Here is a 7902-nt window from a genome sequence, read left to right on the forward strand (position 1 = left end):
CTGCTTTCTGGCTGCATCAGGCTGCCTGATTTTGCCTGGTGGGATAATTTTCTTTGTGAACAACTATGGCTCTGAGTCAGAAACGGCCTCTGCAGATGGCCTGGGTACTTGCTATATACTTGGGGGGCGGAGTTGTACTCCAGTCTCTTGGTTAGTATTCGTGTTAATGTCATTGTCTTCATCCTATCTTTGCTGTTGTTGCTCCTCTTTATTTTTATTACTATCCCTTACTGTGGATTATTTGGTGGTCGGTGTTATGTAACCGTGAATTCAGTCTCCTTGTTCACCAGAAGGGTCCGACATCCTGGACCATGGCTGATGCCTTGCTGGAGCCCTGCCAAAGCCCTGAGACTGCGGTTCTGCCTGGTAACTCATGGTCCCACTGCTGGGACTCGCTCCCTGACCCCCTCCTGCAGCCCATACCCAGCGTGCTGGCAGGAAGCCCCATGGATGGACAGTGTCCTCAGGGGGTGCTGAGCCTGTAGAAAGGTGTCTGAGTGCCCTCCGGGGATTACCAGCATCCTGTGCAGACCTGGAGCACCCAGTGAGGCCTCCTCCCCCCCAATTTTTTTTTCTAAATCCCACTGGGATGCCTGGGACTGTTCACACCACCCAGGAAAGGCTGGAAGACTCAAGGCATTACCAGCTCCCTAAGAATTCTTCAAATTGTCTACCATAGCCCAAAGCCTGGGACCCACTATTGCCAAAAGGGGAGGCACAGCACTGTTGTTCTGGGCCCGCCTGAGGCTCTCTATGTATTTACTGCCCTCTCCTCGGCCCAGAAAACGGTCGTGCTGCCCCGCAAGGCACGGAGAAGGCAGCCCATTTCTGCCAGCCTGATCAGGCAATGGCTGAATTTTCCAAGTCCTGCCAAAGCTTGTGAAACAATTCCGCAGGCCAGTGCTGCCCCCTGCTGGTTGGGGAGCACCACGCAAGGCTCCCTCCTGCAGCCTCCTCTGTGGAGTGCAGGTCCAGGTGTATGGACTTCCACCCGCTTGGGCAGAACCGGGGGCAGAAGGTCCGCCCAGGTTGGCTGCCAAAATGTTAGGGGCTCAATGGGAGCTTATGGATGCTGGCATTTAATTCAAGTCAAATCTTCTGTGTGTGTGTGTGTGTGTGTGTGTGTGTGCGTGTGCGTGCATTACTGCAGATGTGAATACAGCAGCAACGTGTTAGACACCAACATTTCTGCAGGATGACTGCTGTCCCTGGGACTTCCTGAGTCTCCTTTTCTTACTTACGGCTCAAGCTTGTATGTATCACTTGCATCTTACCCGAGATTCCCATCGAATCAACAGGAAAACTGATTCCATTTGAATGAATCATTTTTGAAAACTAGATGTCACAGAGGACATCTTATCCAGGACAGCTTATTACTTCCACCAGGTGGCCCTGTTACATTACCATGAGCAAGGTGCTTAAAGGAACAGAAACATATTCCCTCACAGTCCGGCGCCGGAAGTCTGAAATCAAGGGGGCGGCAGGGCCACGTGCCGTCCGCGGACTCCGGAAGAAGAGCCCTCGCCTGGTCTAGCTGCTGGTAGCTCCGAGCATTCGCTGGCTTAGGACAGCAAATTCCGGTCCCCGCCGCTGATGCCAAAGGCCAACTTTTCTGTGTCCCTCTCTCTTATAATAACAGTCTTTGGATTTAGGGTTCAGCCTAAATTCAGGATGACCTTTGTTGAGATCCTTCCATGAATTACATCTGAAAGGTGACCATTGGTCTCCCTGGGCAATAAGAACAACCACGCCTTGGAGATGCGTGATTGGTGGGCCCTGTTCCAGGTGTCAGGATGCTGTGGGGCTATAAAAGGACGGTGAGATGGCCCACCCCTCATTTCTGGACCTTCTCAGCCTGGGAAGCTTCGTTCTTCAACTGGCGCTTTCAGATGGGAAATCTCACGGAGAGGACCTCCGCAGACATGGAGGCCGTTTCTCTGCACCGAGAGGAGGAGTCTCCGTTCGGCATCTTTCCGCCACTTGAATCTGCTTCGTCCACTGCAGGTGGTGCCAAAGTCCATGGGGGACCGTGTCGAGCCAAGAGACCACCCCTGCCGTCCCAGGCCGAGTGCTGGGGGCGTGGTGATCTGGCTCCCATTGAGAACCTTCCGTGCCGAATGAGACCCTCCGTGGTCGGGGCCGGGCTTCGGAACCTGGGCAACACCTGCTACACGAACGCGGCCCTGCAGTGCCTGACACACACCCGCCCCTGGCCAGCTACATGCTGTCGCGGCGGCACTCGGACACCTGTCAGAAGCAGGTGTGCTGCATGCTCTGTGCCGTGGAAGCTCACGTGACCTGGGCCCTTCTGCATCCTGGCAACGTTATCCAGCCCCAGCCTCGAGGGACTTCTCATGGGCTTCCACAGACACGGGCAGGAGGATGCCCATGAATTTCTCATGTTCACCATGCACGCCATGCAGGAAGCGTGTCTGTATGAGTGCGCGCAGCTAGACTGGCCTTCCGAGGACCCCAACCTAATCCGTCAGATATTTGGAGGGACCTGGAGATCTCAGATCGAGTGTCTCCACTGCCATGGTGTTTCTGACACTCTGGACCCTTGTCTGGACATTGCCCTGGATATCCAGGGGGCTTGGAGTGTGAGCCAAGCTTTGGATCTGCTGGTCAAGCCCGACAAGCTGGATGGTGACAATTCCTATCATTGCGGTTTTTTGCCTCAAGAAGGTGCCTGCTTCTAAGACCTTGACTTTGCACACTTCCTCGAAGGTCCTTATCCTGGTGTTGAAGTGGTTCTCGGATTTCACTGGCATGAAAATGGAGAAGGAAGTGCACTATCCGGAACACCTTGACATGTGGCCATACCTGTCTCAGCAGGGCGCAGGGCCGCTGGCCTACGAGCTCTATGCCGTGCTGGTCCATGCCGGCTGGACTTGTGACAGCGAACATGACTTCTGTTACATCAAAGCTGCGGATGGTTGGTGGTTCGAAATGGGATGATGCTCAGGTAACTGCCTGTGATGTCTTCTTCTGTCCTGAGCCAATTACATTCAGAAGAAAGAATTGGGAAGAGACGCTGGAAGTGCGTTCCTAAATGGGGAACCGAGATGCCGCAGGACTGAGCACAGAGTCATGGGTTCAACCCAATGGGGGCCTGCGCGCCACTCCCACAGCATGGGAGAGGGTTCGGGCAGACCCACCACCTTAGAGGAGTGGTGTTTGTTCCAGAAACAATTTCGACCGAAGCCTGAATTCAACCTCAGGAAGATTGAATGTGTCCTGCCTGCCAACGTTGCTGTGATTCACCAGGGCACATACAGAGGTGGGTTGCCCAGGTTCCATTCTGCACAGGAAATCAGTCTGTGTGGCCATCCAGCTAGGGGCGTCCTCCCTCAGGGGGCCAAGGACACTGGCCAAGTGCCTTGTCCCAGAGGGAGAGCCAGGGCTAACAAGAGGAAGAAGAAAGAAGAAGAAGAAGAAGAAGAAGAAGAAGAAGAAGAAGAAGAAGAAGAAGAAGAAGAAGAGGTCTCTGGACACCTTCCAGTGACCACAGCCGCAGCTGACATGCACGTGCCTGGTGGAGAGCATTTGATCGATGATTGAGTCTGGGGACGTTCAGGTGGGCTGTGCCTGGAGGGTGGTGGTGAGTGGGGCACGAGGTCTTTGCAAAGTTAGATACTTTGAATGTAATCCAAATAGTAAATACAGAGTGCTCTGCATAGACGTGGAGAACGGAGTGTTTTTTTTCCATGTTTTCTAGGGGAGTGGGTGTTTTATGTGCTTTGGTGGATCCTGGGTGTGTTGGCACAGGGGCCCCGAGGTTGGTGGTTGCAGGCAGTGGTTGGACTCAGCACATCTGTCCCTCCAGCTGTTAGAATGGGTTACTGGCCATGGGCACCAGAACCTGAACCGACAGAGGAGGCTGGTGCACAATGTGTAATTTCACACCATTGACCGCTGCTGTCCCATTCACTTGGGGAGCAGAGACCCAACCCTGGTTTCATTTCCGGGATGTCCCTTACAGGGGTCTGAACATCCCTCTCGTGTGCCACCACTATGGTGAGATCTCTTACGGACACTGCTGTTGTCCTCAGATCAAAGGTTTCATGACTGGGATCATTCGTAAGTAAGGTCGGGGTAGGCATCTTCTTTCAGCTCGCCCCCACCATGCCTTCACCCCTACCTGCACCCAAAGGGTCCTCTGTCAGGTGACAAAAGTGTCCCCCTCTGCCAGGTAATGAATCAAATTCTGGAAGTACATGAATCTACACTTAATTTTCAAAATCCAAACTTTTCTACAATTTTGTAAAGATGTCAACTTCTAAAGGAAGTGATCTTCAAATATATATATTTTATCTTTTGGTTAGACTAGCCCTGGAGGCCTGAGACAGCCAGGTAATGGCCCAGGAAGAGATAGGATCCCTGATGGGTTCTCTAAGTCTCACATGTTAGGGACCAATAGAGGGGACAGATGCAGGGCCAGAGAAGAGAGATGCATAGAGGGACGGAGTCCAAGCAGGGGTTCTGGGGGCCGCCGGGCAGCACAGCAAAGGACAGGATTTAGTTGTGTGTTTCTGTGTGTGTGTGTTTGTGTCTGCCTGTTTGGGAAACTTCACCATCAAAAATAGGCAACCATCTCTCAGAAAAAGACTACTCAAAGTTTTGTAACCACAACCCCAGAAACAATCTTAAGCACCGTGAGCAGAAAACATAGTGACAAGTAACCAGAATAATGATCAAAAGGACAGAAAGAAATAATGTTAATAGTGATATCAATAATAAGCTAAGAAGATGAAAATTAGATTATAAACTCCCTCCGTATAGAACAGTGGCCCAGTAAGGTGACTCCTGAGGTTTTTAGGGCTTAGTGTGCTAGGACAGCACCATGTCCCATGGTCCCTGGTGACAAAGCAAGCAGCAGGACAGTGGAGTCAAGGCCCTGGAGGACCTGTATAGGGGACAGTCCCGTGCAAACCCCTCCAGCAGAGGCCTGGAGGGCCCAGGTGTCGGGCTCCCCTTGTCTTGCCTTCTGGGGGACACTTGGCATGTCCAGCTGTGTTATTGCTGTCTTGGGGGGGGGATTCCCCACTGGGCAGGCAGGTCTCCTAAACTGTATCCGACCCTCTTTCCCCCTGCATGGCCCGTCACACGTGTCGATGGACCTCACCTAAGGTGTCCTCACAGTTACCGTGGCACTCCCTGCAGACGAGGAAAACCTGTGTACTCTAAGGCAGACAACAGAATACAGTTCTCGGTCCTCACAGGATTACATTTTCCCACCCTCCCCCTTCAGTGAAATAAGCCGTGGAGATGTTTTAGAAAAATAAGAACTTATCTGTTTCAACCAAGACAGGTGCTCACTGCCTTGGCCTCCGTTGAGCCCTGGGGGGACAGTGCTAGCTGGTGAGAGCACGGCTCAGCCCAGTGGGTCCCCGGAGCATTTGCCCTTGGGGTTCAGGCTTAATATGGGTGTTGGTTGAAAGACAACATTTCTATTGCTGGGGAGAAAGGGAAAAAAGCTCCTTTGTGAGAACCTTCATTTTGCTTGGGGCAAGCAAATCCAATTAATTATTAAAGAACACAAAAAACAGCTTAAGAGGTGGCTGATGGGATTAGGGATTTTCCTCCTGCAGCCTTATTTTCCCAGCAGGCCCTGGGCAGTGGTGGGGGAGGGGAAGCTATGTTTGCACCTGGGGAGACTGGAGGCTGTAACCTCAGGAATTAGCTAAGATACAAACCTGGCCTGGAATTCACTGCTTTTCTTCCACAGCTCACTTTAAAGATTTTGAAACAAAATTCAAACAGCATTCTGTGGCCCAGGTGGGCAGGGCTGCCTGTCTCCTCTCCAGCATTGCTGCTAGCCGCAGAGACATGGGCTGGAGGTCTCTGATCCTGCCCTGTGACCTTGCATAAGCAGGGACAGGCACTCTGAGACAGTCAGCACCGGGGAATGAAGGTCACAGCTGGGCCCACCAGGACTGACAGGGAGACAGGAGCCCTGGAGGGAAATGGATGAGGGAGGTGGGCTCTGTAGGAAGAGCTGGTGGAGGAAGGGCTGTGAGCACCTGGAGTCTGGGTCTCTTCCCTCGGCCCCGGGCACAGGCCTGATGTATGTTCTGAACCATGCAGGGACACCGGGCACCACACTCAGCTTCAGCACAGGTTTTATTGTTCAAACATCTGCAAGTATTGTTATATTTACAAGGTTAAATTTCTTAGAGAATTCTACTGTGCATATAGCCAGCTCACTTTACTCTCCTACAATTTGTGCCACATATTTATACACAAGTGTTTTTTCAAAGTCTCAATTACTTGCAGAGTTCTATGTTAAAGGATTCATTCACAAACTTTCACACACACACACTCAAAATTTCTGATAGGAAATGTAACTGAATTTTTCTCTGCTTTTATTTTTTCAACTCAGAGGGAAAATCTTATGTTTACTATGCAGTGTGATCTCTGAAGGACTTTCCTTGCTAACCCTGAGCGTGTTTGTACAATATGAGTCTTCAGGACAGCGCCTTGTTGTTCATGAGCAAAGGGTTTCTAATGATTTTACACTGAATGACCCCCTAAGGGATGGTTTGTGAGAATCTGCGGTTTTCCTCCTGACACTCTAATCTCATGCTGGTGTTTCCCCTGCTCTGTGGTCTGTAGCATCCACCGGGTACGAGAACAAATGTTGGAGACTTTCAGGAGTTAAGATGTTACTTTATTGGCCAGTTTAACCTGCGCAGGGGCGAACTCCCGAGATGTCGGGAGACACCTTGCCCACAAGGAGCTGCAAATGGGAGTCGCGCCTGGAGCTTACAGCCAGGCCCTTATATATCCTAAGTGAGCAAGCATAGACAGAAGCAGATGTGGCAGTTTAGCTATTGGCTAGGGAGGTCACACGCAGCATAGCAACAGGGGCCGGCATAGCAACAGGGGCCGGTTTTAGCTTAGTGGCGAATTTCAAACCTAAACTTCTGATAAGGGTCTCTGACCTTCTTTGTTCCCAGCCTCACAGGAGCCATATCAGCACTTACTGTTCCTGCAATAGTTACACTCTTTGGCAGCTCCAGTACTCCCTGAATCTAACATTCCCCCATCTCTTTTGGGCATAAATCAAACCCTTGATTCTTCATCATTGGGGAGAATGATATAAGGCTGGGGCTCATGAGAATTTTCTACTTTAGCTGTAGCTATAAGCTAATTGGGTCTTATACACTGGCTAGTGATTAGCCTACTACGCCTCTCACAATGGTCAGCGATGAGCTCAGGGGGAGAGGGGTATTTATAGGCGAAACCTACAAGGTTACAATGTTTTCAGCACATTTGTACAATATCTTTGCAAAAGTACACAAGCACACACTGTTTTAAGATAATAAACTGCTTTCCTGCAATATCTGCAGGGCTGATACACAAGGAACGTGTCCTGCCTTGTATTTTTCTTCTTTGTACTAATTTTTTATAACTTATACAAACCTTCTGCAACTTACATAAATTTTTAACTTTTATGCACTTTCTTATTTAGAAATAACTGGCCTTCATAACAACTTGCTTTTTCCTTTTTTTTTTTTAAAGTATTTCTATATTTTATACTTTTTATTATTAAAACTATACAATTCCTTTCTAGTCAAAACTTTTGATTTAAAAATTTTTAACCTTTAGTAACAATTAAGTTGACTTTCTTTTTATTCTAGTTTCTCTTTTCCTAAAGCCTGATTAAAAGAGTCCTTAGTTAGTTCCTCTAGGCATTAGCCATGCGTGGACCAGTTAACTTCTGGTTTGTGGCTGAAGCAGGGCATGCTGTCCTTCTCAGGGTCAGCTTACAAGGGTTGGCGGGGTCAGTCTTCACTGTCCACAAAGGTGTCTCTGCTGGGACTGCAAGCTTCAGCTGGCTGCGGTGGACCCAGGCAGGTATGCCTTCTACCTTGGCAATAGTGGGGGTGCTCAGGATCA

At 50.1% G+C, this 7902-nt stretch overlaps 1 pseudogene; it reads left to right on the forward strand.

Moving 5' to 3' along the window:
- Positions 1-1922: 1922 nt before the first annotated feature.
- On the forward strand, positions 1923-3392 carry LOC136386853 (ubiquitin carboxyl-terminal hydrolase 17-like; annotated as a pseudogene).
- Positions 3393-7902: the final 4510 nt, after the last annotated feature.

The sequence above is a fragment of the Saccopteryx leptura genome, unplaced genomic scaffold (genome assembly GCF_036850995.1).
Source record: "Saccopteryx leptura isolate mSacLep1 unplaced genomic scaffold, mSacLep1_pri_phased_curated manual_scaffold_17, whole genome shotgun sequence".
In the NCBI taxonomy this organism is placed as follows: domain Eukaryota; kingdom Metazoa; phylum Chordata; class Mammalia; order Chiroptera; family Emballonuridae; genus Saccopteryx; species Saccopteryx leptura.